Genomic DNA, 13,931 nt, shown 5'->3' on the forward strand with positions numbered 1-13,931 from the left:
CTCAGAGCCTGGAGCCTGTTTCGGGTTCTGTGTCTTCCTCTCTCCCTGCCCCTCCCCCACTCATGCTCTGTCTCTCTCTCAAAAATAAATAAACATTTAAAAAAAATTTTTAAATAAACATTAAACATTTTTTAAATAAAAAAAGTAGAGATAAATTAGATCCTTGCATTTGTGGTAAAATGCTGAATATTATTACTAAAACGTATGGTTTAGTAATTATATAGAAACTGCAAATACATCATAGAGGGCATACACTAAGTTTGTTCAGCTTATTTTTATATATAACTATAAACATAAACTTATTATACATTTAAACGAACGACAGGATGAATATCTCCTGAAAGTTTTTTGTGGGCAAGATTTCTGTTTCTAACAAAAAAGAGCTACTCGATTATCATATTGCTACCTAATTATTCCCAAACAAAATAGAGTCTGAACTTTCATTGGGTCAAATCAGAGGTCAGGAGTTACATTATCTTGTAAACTGAGTTCCAGACAATCTTGCTGCCTTAGAGGAGGTATAACAACAAATGTAATTATCAAATGTGACTTTTTCTGCCAATTTTCCCCCTTAACTGTTTATGGTTTTCTTTTGCCCATCTGGTTTTCATTTGAGAATCACTAATCCCACAAACCATCCACCGATTCATAATCCTAGAAAAGACTGGTATGACTTCAGCAGCATAATTTATTTTTCTTTCCTCCTGTGGAAATAAATGTGCAGCTTCATAGAGGATTAAAAAAGACAATTGAGAAATTTCCTATTATAAACATGTATGGTATCTTAATTTCCTAGTATAATAACAGGCAGACTAACATAATTAATTATATTTTAAATGCAAATTGTTGACAACGGTTCATCTGGTTGAAATTATTTAAGCCACATAAACTCTAAAGAAAGTCCTGCTTTCTAATTCGTAATTTTTTTTAATAAAAATAATTCTATAGCCTCTCCTGTGCCCAGCAATCTCTTAAAGATTTCACATGATATTTAAAGCACCATCCCTGCAACCCCCATAGAGACAAGCAGGGAAATATAAGTGATTTATATGCAGATTTCAACCTATTTACTGAGCTTAATAGTGAGAGACAAAATATTATATGCAAAATGCGTTCATTTAAATTTTTGATCAGATCTTTCTGCTGCTTGATGGAACGAGAAAGTTACATGGGTATAGGAGCAAATACATTTCAGAATAGAAGTCTCAGACCACGTTTTATCTATAATAAGAGGCCTGGACAAAGCAGAGCTGGGTGATCCATTAGTTTCACTCATCTTGATTGACCAGCGTCACCACAAGATGAATCAATCCTAAAATTTCCCCAGTAAGCACTGAAGTGGCTGAAATTATGACGGATTTGAAACCAACAACGCCGTGGGACCCACAGAGATCACCTTATCCACGGGACGCTAACCACTCGTGGCATACGAGATGATCTTAGGAGGTGCACGTGCCATGGTTAAATTTACACTTACGTTTTTGTATCAGTGTGTGTCAGGAAAAAACAGAACTACCCTACCTAAGCAGGGTTATGTGATTTTACAGATGTTACTACTTAGGCAAAGGCTCAGTAGTTAAGTAAAGAGGTGAGTTGTTTTAAGAAAAATATAGAGAAAATAACACTGCAGGTAGGATATGGAAATGACAACAACAGTGATGATCGCTTATGAGAGAAAGACTAAAACCTGGGAAACACTGACCTAGTCCAACCCTTAATTTTATACGTGAGGAAAATAAGGTCCCGCATAGTTTCAAAGGGTTTGCCCCAGATCCTATGGCTGTAGTTCAGACTCCAAGTTAGAGTCCCACACTCTACATACCTCATTAAAGATGGACTATGTCGCCTTTACACCATTGATCTCAGCCTCACAAAGCACATACATTTGCTTTTTTTTTTTTTTCTGGAAGAATGGGTCAATGAGAAATGCTGATAAATTCTCAAGCTATTCTCAAGCTATTTATGTACTTGATGTTGTTTCTTTCAATGGAACAATGGGAGGGATCGTTGTCACCTGACCAGAATAAACAGGTGCTAATGAGAGCTGATCTCACTTCAGCACATTTTTTTTTTAATTGAATAAATTTGACATGTAACATTGTGGAAGTTTAAGGTCTACAGGATGTTGTGTTGATATATTTATATATTGTCACATGATTGTCCATGTAGTGATATTTGTCACGTAACTTAATTATAGTACAATATTATCGTCTATATTTATCATACTCTGCGTGAGATCTCTATGGCTTATTCACTACCGATTCCAAGTTTGTACCCTTAAACACCGTCACTCTGACCCCCACCCACCCCCTGGTAACCATCGTTTTGCTCTGCTTTTTACAGGCTTGACTTTTTTGATTCTGCATGTGAATTTAAAAAAATTTTTTAATGTGTATTTCTGAGACATGGAGAGAGAGAGACAGAGTGTGAGTGGGGGAGGGGCAGAGAGAGAGGGAGACACAGAATCCAAAGCAGGCTCCAGGCTCTGTGCCGTCGGCACAGAGCCCGACGCGGGATGAATCGAACCCACAAACCACGAGATCACGACCTGAGCCAAAGTGGGTCACTTAACCCACTGAGCCACCCAGGAGCCCTGATTCTGCATGTGAATGATGTCACACAGTCCTTGTCTTTCTCTATCTCGCTTGCCACTTTCAGCTACATTTCAACAGAGTGCTATTGATTAGATCTGTATTGTTCACTATGAGTACAGAGGTGGAAAATAAGGATACACTTAAAATCTCCTATATATTTTGTTACCGGTGTGCCTTCTTCCCAAGTTCAACTATGCTTAAAATTTCACTTTTACCCAACCCACTGAAGCCTTTGGACATTTTTGCCTTGCATGGGAACGGTATTCTATGCTATATATTCTACAGTTCCTGAAAAAGTTCCGCATACATGTCACTGTGCTCCCGGGACGTGTGGAGCCATCTCCTCTCAAGTGATGGCCACCTTCTGTTCCCACCTCATCTCTTCCCGCCTCTTACCAGTCACACTAGTAGCTCGAGACCACCAACCAGAGCGGGAGTATTCACACCACACAAGCCAGCAAATGCCTCCATCGGAGCTTCTTCCTCCAGGGAGCCAGTTGTCAAACATTTACAAGCCCACCGCTTGTGCGAGCGGTTTTGACGGTGGGTGGAAGGCAGGCCCTTTTAACATGAGGCTTGGGAGCGTTAAGGAATGATCTACAAATTAACTTTCATCCCAGCTGAGAAGTTTCAGGAGAACGTGACAGAAAGGCAGCACGTGTGCTTCAGGGGAGAGCATCCGACTGTGTTTTCTTCACTTTGGGAGACTGTTAGTGTAGTTCGAGCCCCAAGGAAGAACAGGTCCAAATAGTCAGAAATGGGCTTTCTTGTAAAAATGGAAAGACACCGCCTAGGGCTCTTTGGAAAGTAGAGATGACAGGTGATGCCTTCTGCAGAAAGACCAATTTCTAGATGAAGATCCTCCTGCATGGACCAGATATGTGTTGTCCAACAGAACTTTCTGCGGGGATGTTCCACATCTCTGCTGTCCAATAAGGTAGCCGCTAGCCGCATGCAGCTAGTTTGCATTTGAAATGTGGCTGGTCTGAATTAAGATGGGCTGTAAGGGTAAAAATACACACTGGATTTCCAAGACACAATATAAAAAAGGAATGTAAAGTATCACATTAAACTGTTCATACCGAGGGGTCCCTGGGTGGCTCAGCCGGTTAAGTGTCTGACTTTTGATTTCGGCTCAGGTCATAATCTCACAGTTTTGCGAGTTCGAGCCCCATGTTGGGCTCTGCACCGACAGTGCCCTTGAAATTCTCCCTCACTCTCTGCCCCTCCCCTGCTCCTGCTCTCTCTTTCTCAAAATTAAATGATAAATTAAAAACTTTAAAAAAACAATAAATAAAATTTTTATACTGATTACATGTTGAAATGATATTTCGGGATATATTATTAAATATTATACATGTTACTAAAATTAATTTCACCTCTTTTTACTGTTTTTAATCTGGCTACTACAAAATTTTAAATATATATATATATATATATATTTTTTTTTTTTTGAGAGAGAAAGAGAGCACATGTGCATGAGCAAGGGAGGGGCAGAGGGAGAGAGAGAGGGTCTTAAGCAGGCACCATGCTCAGTGAGGAGCCCGATGCAGGGCTTGATCCCACGACCCTGGGATCATGACCAGAGCTGAAATCAAGTCAGACGCTTAACCAGCTGAGTCACCCAGACACCCCGCGACCGTGAAATTTTAAATTACCCATGTGGCACACATTTTTAAAATTTTTTTATTTGCGTGTAGTTAACACACAGTGTTAACATTAAAGTATACAACATAGTGACTCGACACAATTATACATTATGCCATGCTCACCACAAATGGGGCTACCATCTGTCACCATATGACACTTATAATGCCATTGACTACATTCCCTATGCTGTGTCTTTTAGTCCAGTATGGCACACATATTTTTATTGGGCACCTCTGGGCTAGATCACGAAGCTCGGAATCCATCCTGGAGAGGGAGAAGAGTATGGGGAATCAATGGCCGGTGGGGGTGGGGGGTGTGGATAATTATAAACAGCTGCATTTTGCATACCTCCTGAGGCAAATTTGGTAATGCAACCTCCTCTTTGAAACTGAGTGTTAGAACGTTAGAAATGTCGGGGGATCGCCAGCATGCTGCATAGGTGGAGAGACATGGGGGGGTGTCACTCGAATATTTGAAACCATGAGCAGTGAATCTGAATGTCAAGGATATTTTGTATTTCCCCTAAACCTTCTTCCTTCAGTAGACAGGATTATGACGCTGTTTGAGAAGGTTCTGTGGAATTCTGTGAGAAATTAGGATCACATTTTCAGTCGTGCTTCCCATACATATGTCCTGTTTTTGCCCCAACAGAGAAAGAACATTATTGTGCTTGAGAATTTATGTCAGATCGTTACCTACCTTGAAATACGGCACCTCTTTTTCAGACGGGGAACCATAACGCATAGGGTGTAAGCATCCCGGTAAATCAGGAGTCCGGCTCAGGCCAGACAGGACTCAGATTTCATTATTTTAACTTCAGGTCTTCCATTTCTCCAGAAGGTTTAAGAAACACAACACAGAGATTCAAATACACTTGATGTCGAGGATGTTGTTGTTGTTGTTGTTGTTCAACACTTTAAAAAATGGAGGGATAAAGAGGAGAAATTTATTTTTTCTGCTGTATAGAAATCCAAACCTTCAAGCCTCCAGCTATAAAGAATGCCCACTTTAATGAGACAAAGATCATGTTCTCGTTAGGACGTTCGGGTCAAGCGTAAGTTAAATAAGTTCCTACCGTCCATGTCACCTGCAAAACCATGAAGGAAACACTCTGAACCCCTGAGCAGTAGCGTGGCTGGTACATAAATCCTTACTTTCTCTGCATGCTCCTTCTGGGACTTTAACATTCACCACAGAGAGTGGGAACTGTAAAAATAGACGATATGTTTCTGAAGAAGTGAAAGACTTATTGCATAATGGCGGTAAACTGTGTCTAGTAGAACAGAACGACTATGCATGCAAACATAAAACTCAAAAAATAGCTACCATCCCAGACAAATGTATTTTCTAAAATACTCAGCCTGGAGAAAAATGTGTGGTTGCATGAGGGAGTAGAAACCTTGTTACCTGGTATTGGGGAAAATGGAGTGAACTTAGCTAGTCCAACTGTGTGGCCAACCAATCTGGGTGGCCCATGTTGACCTCTCCCTGTAAGTCTCCCATCAACCCTCTCCTCTTTACTTCTTTCTCCCTTTGAAAGACCCATACATAAGTGGAAAGGAAATAATTTGTAAACAGAAAGTATCGATTTTTTCAGAAGCCCTGTAAGGCAGAGAGCTAGAGCCTCTTTCTTTCCTTTTCATCACCGGGAACAAGAGGAAGGAGGAAGACATTCAGACCCAGACACAGCTGTCAGATAGAAGAGGCATCTCCTTTGCTTTCGGCCCTCCCCTTCCCCCGTGTGCCTCCTGAGGTTTCCTGCAGACTCCACGGATCCCTGCCCAGGCTGCTCTCCCTGGATAACTACTCATCTGTTGATTCACTGATCCACACAACAAATATTTATAAAGCAACCAGTATGCACAAAGCCTGGACTAGGTGTCGGGAAGGAGATTGTGGGGAGGGAGGGAGAGAGAGATGCAAAGACAAATAAGATACAGTAACTTTTTCTTTTTTAATGTGTCTCTTTCTTTTTCTTTTTTTTTTTAAGATTTTCTTTTTATTTCTTTTTATTTTATTTTTATTTTATTTTTAATTTTTTTTAATGTTTATTTATTTTTGAGACAGAGAGAGACAGAGCATGAACAGGGGAGGGTCAGAGAGAGAGGGAGACACAGAATCTGAAACAGGCTCCAGGCTCTGAGCAGTCAGCACAGAGCCTGACGCGGGGCTTGAACTCACATACCACGAGATCGTGACCTGAGCCGAAGTCGGACGCTTAACCGACGGAGCCACCCAGGCGCCCCAAAGATTTTCTTTTTAAATAATCTCTATCCCAATGTGGAACTCAAAGTCACTATCCCTGAGATCAAGAGTCACATGTTCTACCGACTGAGCAGTGAGGTGCCCCAGTACAGTAATTTCCTTAAAGAGATTTAAAATCTAGGGGAGGCGGGGGTGCCCGGGTGGCTCAGTTGGTTAAGTGTCCGACCCCTGGCCTCGGCTCAGGGCTCAGGTCACGATCGCACGGTTCGTGGGATCGAGCCCCACATCGGGCTGTGCACTGACAACGCGGAGCCTGCTTGGGATTCTCCCTCTTTCTCTGCCTCTCCCCCGCTCACGCACGTGTGCACTCTCTCCCTCTCAAAATAAATGAGCATTTAAAAGATAAAAATCTAAGGGAGATAGATATGAACATTGGAATAAAACACCAAGTATATCAAGTGCTGTGATTTTGTGGCAGGAGACCGGACAATGTCCTAGAGTGCCTGGAAGTGCCATAGGGTCTACCTGCAGAAGGCTGTGTGCCCAGTCACTTGAGAGGCATTTGGGGAAGAAGTCACCCTAAAAGGAAACAGCAGGGAGATGGATAAGATGGCTGTAAATTCAGTGCTTCCAGATCAGAGAAGGAGAAATGGGCTAAATACAACATGGCGTTTAGTCACACCCTCATCTTAAGTGGTGAGACCCGAGTGGATGAAATCTTTCCATCAATTGCATGTCCATAGGTCACACCATTTCCTGGCCAGTCAGTTTCATTTCCCACTGGGATTATGGTTGGAACCCACATGGGCATGGGTTGTAAGCAGCTGGACAGTCCAGCCAGAGCTGGATCAAAGACAACATACGAGAGGACAATGTGCATCTACCACTGTGATCATCAGTGGCATCCTGACGGCCTCAGGAGACAGAAGTTTCTTTGAAACGCTTCTCTTCGGCAGGTGTTGGCTCTGCCCTCACGGCAACTGGTGGCACCAAGGGGGGGAGGGACGTGGAAGACCCCGCAGGGCAGGGCTAACTGCAGATGACAAGCCTGAGGCACCCATGGGGTCTGTGTTCATTTATGACCCTACCTTCACTGGGCGTCACCCATGGGCCGCGCACTGGATTAGACCAACCAGTCAGATGCTGGTCTCTGCCCCAAATGGCTCTGGTCTGCTTGGGGCAAAGAGATGTTAATTCATACTTGTATGAATGATTATCTCACTGAGTAAGTGCTAGGAAGGAAAAGTATAAAATCGGGAAAATATAAAGGTCATCTGAGGGGCGTAAAATGCTTCCTTGAGGCAAGAAGTCATTGGGCAAAGGGTGGAGTCATTGGGTGGAGAAGTTCCTACAGTTCTAGAGACATGACTGGAGAAAAGCTAGGAAGGACTATTGTGGCTCTGTTATTATACCAGGTCTATGTACCCTGGAACACCCAGGTTACAAAATATATAAATAGGGAGAGGTGGGAACCATGGGAAGTCAATTTGCAAGATTCCAGAAAGCTTCTTAGAAAAGGTGGCATTTTAACTGCACTTTGAAATATGAGCAGGGTTTTGGCAGGTGTGGGATGGGGGCAAATAGCATTCCAGAATAAGGAAGAAACAGTAAAAGCAAAGACAGTAAACATGAAGGGAAGGGATGAGGAATTATATATATGTATATACATGTATACATATGTATATATTATATATATATAGTTATATATTTTTGATAAAATTGTGTGTGTATATCTATATCTATATCATCTATATCTATATATATCTCCCAATACTATGTTATTCCCTTTTCCAGATAAGGAAATGGAAGCTCTAAAAGGTGAAAGGGACAGCTCAGAAAGACTCACCCAAGGTCATCAGGGTATTGGGTGATAGAGCCCAAATTTAAACCCCAGTCTAAATCTTCCCCCGGTTGCCTTCCTAAAACTACATGACACATAATAAGGCCTCAATAGGTGGCTATCATTACAGATACAAATGTGAACAGCCACAACGATCGTGCTGACGTGCTCAAGGGCAGTTGAAGATGGAGGTAATGGCAGGTGGGAGGGAGTAGCAGGAAGAATCAAATATTGAAAGGTTTTAAAGGCCTGGCAATGTTCCCCACGTGCAATAGGCATGGAAGAGGCAAACACCTGACTCTGGCCAAACCCGATACCCCAGGATCCTGTAAGGCAGGACCTGCTGTTCCAGTGTCTCGTGGGATTTGTTCAGAATCAAGAACAATAAAAAATAGGAGTGTACAATAGGGATGTATTGACGGTAGTTAAGGGACCCTCCATGGATGAGGCAGAAAGACTGGGCTTTAAGGTCTGAGAAACTACGGATGAGATAGTTTGACAATACAAAGTAGGGTGATAGATCTCACGTGGCCATACTTCGGTATCCAGAAGCGCACTGCAGACAATGAAGAGAACAAAGAGCATGACCACGTAAACAGAGGACGCTGGCCGAGGAGGAAGGAACTGTCAACACCACGATTTTGCTGAAGAACACAGAGGATCATGTCCGTGTATGCTTTGTTTCAGCGGAAGCTCATTAACATGCTGCTCAGTGATTGTGTGTAGAGATCAGCCGTAGTGTTTCTTTAGAAAGTTGGCAATAATCTCTGGTGATTGTCATTCTGATTTTATGAACTCTTTCAGATTTTTCATGAAGGGCTTTCTGGTCAACCAGGATGGTCAGCTATGCTCTTGCCCTGGTAAAAATGCTTAAGAGAATTCTTTTTCCTAAGTGGGGGGGGGGGGGGGGAGTTGGGGTGAAGTGGGGGGGGCAGTGGGCATTCTTGTTTGGATAAGCTAGATAAACATCCTTTACATTGAGGAATTTGGTATTTATTCTGTAGGAGACAGAGTCACGAGAAATATTTGAGGGGGTAGGGCGTGACATAATCAGATCTGCATTTGAGATGGGAAATTCCAACAGCAGTGTGAAGGATGGATTAGGCCTTTCATGCACTTTACTGTGCAACATCTACCTGTTCCCCTTGAACCAGTACAAAGGTAATGTGTATTATAGTGGGTATCTTGGTGTCTCGTTGCTTATTAGCTAATAGAAGTTAATCTAATTGAACATCAGTGGAGTCAAAGAGTTCCTAGAAATCGAATGACAACCCTTCAAAAATCTGGCTTTCTTTTGGAGGGAATTATACGTTCCAGGAGGAGGGAAAGTAGAGGAAACCTTTCGGGGAGGAAGAAAAATATTTGGCGCTAAAACCACCACTAAGTAAGTCCGCCTTTGTTCTTGCCATGCAAGCTCTTCCCCCTGCCACAGATCACTCGAATATATTTGCTCAGTGTGGGATGGTGCACACATTTGAATATTTACACTTAAAAATAACAGAAATAGATTTTTCCAAGGACTTTTTTTTTTTAGGGTACATTTCTGAAAAACGCAGCTATCACTGTATTTGTTATAGCTGTATGCTTGAGTGTAGTTCTCAGCTCTTCCTCATTTCACAGTTTTAACTGGGACTGTGGTTCACGCAGAGCTGACATATACTTTGGGCAAAAATCTGTATAACAGATCTCTCAGTGGAGGCTGGAAAAGAGATTTCACTCCAGGACTCCGTGTATAAGGTGCCTGAAGGAGCGCTGGCTCTCACTTTCTGAAGCCTGCTTAGCACCTGCCACCTTTTTACCTTTCCTTCTCCGAATATCCACCCATGCATCCATTCATTCACTCCCTCAGTCGCTCATTTAACAAATACTGTGTGGCAGGTACTGCACTGGGGGTAGAGATAGGAAAAGTCCAGGACTCGCCATCCAGAGCTCTGCGGCCTACAGGGGAAGATGAGGTGATGGAGGCTGGAGAGGGCTGCGGAAGCACAGAGGAGCCCCGGCGAACAGAGACTGCAGAGTTGGGGAGTGATTCTCCCAGGAACTGGTGCTTGGGCTGGGTCTTCAGGATGAGTAGATGCTAGTGACATGGATCAGCAGAGGGAATTCTAAGCAGAGTCAAAGGGCGCGATTCCTCTAGTCCCTTTCAAACTCTTATCCTGACATCTATTGCCTTTGACATCTTAAAAAGGAATCACCCAAAGTGGATAAAGATGGAGGGGGAAAGCACTAGAAACTAGCAAAAGGAAAATGCTTTTTGAAAATGCCTTTATCAAATGTCAAAAGAATATGTAACTCTCTGCATCCATAAAGAATGTCAGCCTACAGAAGGTTGGGCTGTATCTTTCCATAGCATGAGTAATTCCTAGACTGGCCACGAGGTTTGATTTCTCGAGCCAGAAATGTAGTGCTGTGTGCTCAGTAGAGTCCCTGCCTCTACCAGCATGCGCCGTCTGCTGTTCGTGTTGTACGAATGCCGTGAGTTATCACTCAAGGTGTTGATAACGTGCAGTCTTGAAAGGTCATGGACAGTGAAGACCTAAGGAAAACCGCGAGGGAGATGGGAAGGCAAGAGATAAGTAAAGGGCATTACATTGCTAGGGCGTAATTCAACAAAATATATACAACTCTCTTAAAGGCATTAGAAAGATTGGTTGGGTTTGGGGAATGTGGAGGAGTGCGAGGGAACGTAGATGTTGTTTTTGCAAAACTGTGCAGGCATTTAGTGTTAGTCCCAGGCTTGATTAATGACGACCTGTGTCTGAGGCTCTCAGAACTGATGATGCACCTATGTAGCACTTTCGGGAGGGACCAGGCATCAATTTGCACAGGGGAGGCATTCTTGCTATTTTAAAATCTTTCGGAAATACAGTACTTGTGAGGTTTTCTTCCCTTTACAGAAACACCAGCTACTGTGCATAGATAATTATTTTTAAATCCTTAAAACACACACACACACACACACACACACACAACTGTTGTGATGCTTTTCACCATCAGCCTGTACTAAAAGATTCATAGCCCGTATTGATTTTTCTTCCCCCAAAGACGTCTCAATTTTCAATAAGCCTAGAGACCTCTCCCTTTTCATATGCACTTTTCCTTGCTATCTCTGCTGTCTCTAGCCTCCAGCCACCTTACCAGCCAGTACATTTTCCAAACATGTTTGCTTTTTTTTTTTTTTTAATTTTAGTGATGCTATCTGGTTTGAGATGTTTTATTGCTCATTTGCTCTGTGAGGCTGTGTTGAGACGTTCAGGGATAAACAGGTAACCCAAGATATCTCGAAGTATGGATGCACTTGAGCCTGCCCCTGGTGAAGAATTAACGTGGCCAAAGTTTCTGCCGGAGTCGGGGAGAAAAGCAGAAGAATTCGGGCATCTTCGTAGCGCAGTCTCAAGGAGAGCACAAAGATGGAAAGTTTGTCTTCAACATATTCCTACCTCCCTATGTGGAGCCATTCTGTCTCTCTAGCCTGGGCCTCCTTGTTCCCAACCATCTAATCATTTCAGGGCATTAATTTTGTTTCTTTATGTGTCAGGTTGGAAAGCAATGTTTTGATAGGGTGTTAGTAAAACAAACAAATCAACCAGCACAACAATAAAAAAAGGAAACAGCCACCACAAAAAAAAAAGTTTCCTAAAGGTATTTGCAATGTGATTCATTTATTCCCCCAACAAACAGCTGCTAAGTGCCTCCAGTGCGCTAGACACGGTGCTAACGAATGGAGATAAAACAATGAATATTCAGAATGCAGTATGTTAAACGCTATGATAGACGTACACATTAAGTGCCATGAGAGCTCGAAAAATCCAGCATCACGGGCCAAGCTTTGCATGCGTTATCTCACGTCCTTCTGACCACAGTCTTAAGCGGTAGATACTATCAATACTCCCATTATACAGATGAGGAAATGGAGGTCAAGAAGGATAAATTACCCAAGGTCATGCGCATGGCAGAACATGGACATGACTGACTCCAAACCCATGTAATCAAGTTTTAGCCAGGCTGCTTTCCAGAGGACACACTTGGACTCAGTTTGGTAAAGAAAGGAAGAAAGAGCACTCCAGGGAGAGGGAACATGTTCAAAGGTCTGGTCACAAGACAGTCATGGCATGTTCTAGGAACCCCATCTGGATCATCATGGCTGAGAATGAGCTAATTCAAAGAGCAGTGAGCGAAGGGAAAACCAGGAGAATCCCAACATTTTAGGGAAAAGTGGGGAGAAAGCTGGGAAGGAATCTGAGCAGGAGCAGGCCATAAGAAAGGGAGGCCAAGGAATAAGAAACCTTGAAGCTGGAAGGAAAGACTCAGCAGAATGAAGAATGAGAGCCCCAGGGAATGAAGGGTGGGAGTTCAGGCACGCAAATCCCAGGGGCTGGGAGAGATGTTTTGGAGTAGAGGGTTCCTCAAATACAGAAGTGAATGAAGACATAGATGACCACCTACTTCCTCCCACATTGCCCAGGGACAAGGACAGGTGATGGATGGGTAGATTGACAGATGGAATCACAAAATTTTAGAGACGGACAGTGAGATGATTTAATTTCACCACCTAATTTTCCATAAGATGGTATGGAGTGATTTTTTTCCTGACATCGCAGAGCTAATTAGGGGTAGAGCTGTGATTAGAATTCAGATCATCTGACTCTCAAAAGGAAAGATTTCAGACAAGCATTCTGTGCAAAGGACGTGAACAGACAATCCACAAACGGCCAACAAACATGAAAAAACTTGTTCAGCTTCCCTCGTAATCCAAGAATCCTCAGTAGCAAAGGGAAATAAACACACTCATGTATTGCTGGTAGAGATCTAAATCGTCATAATCTCTTTTTTGGGAGATATTTTGGCAATATGGAAGTGTAGTGATCGAGAATATCAGCTTTGAAATCAGACAGACAAATCTGGGCCCAAATGCTGGGTATGCCAACCACTGTCATGTATTAACCATTTTCTGGGCACAAGCCTCAGTTTTCTCTGAAAATGTGGATATTAATGTTAATTACCTCCGGGCGCCTGGGTGGCTCAGTCAGTTAAGCGTCTGACTCTTGATCTCGGCTCAGGTCATGATGTCACAGTTCATGGAATCGAGCCCCGTGTTGGGCTCTGTGCTGGCAGCGTGGAGCCCACTTGGGATTCTCTCTCTCCCTCTTTCTCTGCCCCTCCCTTCCCCTCAAAATAAATAAGTAAACATTTAAAAAAAATAGTGTTTATCGCATAAATTCATTGTGAAGATTAAATTAGATGATGCTCACTATAGCACAGTGCCTAGCACACAGTCTAATAAATGGTATTATCGTGATCATTATGTACAAAGGGTTTTACAAATACTCACTTTCCTTAGGACAGCAATTTCATGTCTAAGAATTTATCTTACAAAAACAATCAGAACTGGGCACAAAGATTTATGTACACGGAGATTCATCACCACATTATTTATAACAGTGAAAAATTGGAAACACACGTATCCAACAATAGAGTGGGTAAATTAATGATGGTTCATCAGGTTGATGGAATACAACGTGGCCATTAAATATCATGCTGCAAAAGAGCACTTAATCATCAGAGAAAACATCCATATTAAGTGACAGAAACAGGCTACACAACGATATGTAAGCATAAGGCCTATTTTACCGCAAACCACA

General features: G+C 42.6%; 1 long non-coding RNA gene across 1 annotated transcript; it reads right to left on the reverse strand.

Moving 5' to 3' along the window:
- Positions 1–253: 253 nt before the first annotated feature.
- On the reverse strand, positions 254–13,464 carry LOC128316221 (uncharacterized). Its single transcript, XR_008299809.1, has 3 exons — positions 13,293–13,464; positions 4,944–5,158; positions 254–3,594 (listed from the first exon to the last, which is right to left on the reverse strand). It is a non-coding gene; the product is annotated as an uncharacterized LOC128316221 (long non-coding RNA).
- Positions 13,465–13,931: the final 467 nt, after the last annotated feature.

The sequence above is a fragment of the Acinonyx jubatus genome, chromosome B3, assembly GCF_027475565.1.
Source record: "Acinonyx jubatus isolate Ajub_Pintada_27869175 chromosome B3, VMU_Ajub_asm_v1.0, whole genome shotgun sequence".
Taxonomy (NCBI): Eukaryota; Metazoa; Chordata; class Mammalia; order Carnivora; family Felidae; genus Acinonyx; species Acinonyx jubatus.